Raw genomic sequence first — 1,527 nt, forward strand, 5'->3', positions numbered from 1 at the left:
CTAATTATTTTCAATTCATAAACTAACCATAAGTGTTGGCTTGCACCAAGAAGACAGAAACTAGCACTATGTGGCTTCAGCTGATTCAGTAGGTTGAAAGCGATCCAAAGTTACTACAAATTTAAAGATATATGACAAAAATTAGACTTTGTCTGCAGTTGCTCTGTTGAACTGAAGGGGTTTGCTTCAAATGATCCAATACAAGAAACAGAGACGAAAATTGCAGCATTTTGAAAACAATTTACCATTTTTTCTCGTTGAGAAGTTAGTCCCATTCCTGAAAAATATGCCGCATAAGAATCTTACTGATAAAGTAAGGTTGGGTAAGCAGAAAATGAAGAATATAGTCTGCCAGGGCCTGTCAGTGTACTATAAAACATAAAATTGCGAAGAAAGGATGAAAACGAGTGCAATTAGTGGTCGAGAAATGCCATTGACAAAGAATGGCAGTAACTTTCTAATAGTGCCAATGATGATGAAACAGTGACTCTGACAACCGTGGATTACTGGAAATCGGCTTTGAGTGCGAGGGACCGCTGTGGAAACCAAACATAGCAAAGTTTGTACAATACTTATTTTCCTTGCCATTTTCGAACGTAGCTTCAGAAAGACTGTTCAGCTTACTCAAGAAGTAAAGACAGACAGAAGGAATCATTTCGTAACAGTAACTTTGGCTTCCACAATTCAGACGAAACTGGAAATGAAACAAGACGGAGTTACAGCAGACACACTGACGGTAGACCAGCCCCTCAGAAAGAGGCTAAAAGGAGGGGTAGCGTATGCCAGCACAGATGAGTTAGTGCATGATCAGAGAAGGCAGCTCACATAAAAAGCTATGCGATGGACACATATTATGAATGTAATGCGGTATATGTATCTGAAAGTTTTGCAATTTTTACACTTTTTTTTCAGTTATATCAATACTAATGAGCAGTGACTTTGCGTTTTCTCTTTATCATTTGTGAATACCTCTGGGGATGGTGGTAAAAAGAAATATCCACTTAACTCAGACACAATGGTCAAAGGACAGGTGTCCGTAATTCGCCCAGATTTTCTGTCCCCGTCCTGAACTTAGTGGCCTGTCGTCTGGAATCTGAAAGGGCGATAAAAAAATAGGGTTCGATGAAGAAAAATGTCTTAATTAAACAGCTTTAGAGTCTGAATGAGATGTAACTGCGCTTAGTTTCAAAATTAAATACATTTCAAGTTTTTAGCTGCTTCCTTTTGTCATGTTTGTCAATGTTGATCGACGAATTATCTTCCCGGAATTGCAGCTGGCTCCAGTAAATCTGCACTCCAAACATTTAGAATGTGGTACTTTTTACTCAAATCGCTCGAACACCTCCAAAAAATCAATACAAAATACAAAAAACTGAAAATTCTACCAAATCCCGAGATCCATCCGATTTTCTCCTGAAAATTGTCAAGATTTTACAGACTTTTTCAAATGATAAGTGGAAACACTGTATGAAAGAGGGAGACGCATAATGTCTTTTCTATGACATTTTAGTGCATTATATATAATAA

Source organism: Artemia sp. Qi Xiang Cuo, chromosome 18 (genome assembly GCF_049724085.1).
Source record: "Artemia sp. Qi Xiang Cuo chromosome 18, ASM4972408v1, whole genome shotgun sequence".
NCBI classification, from domain to species: domain Eukaryota; kingdom Metazoa; phylum Arthropoda; class Branchiopoda; order Anostraca; family Artemiidae; genus Artemia; species Artemia sp. Qi Xiang Cuo.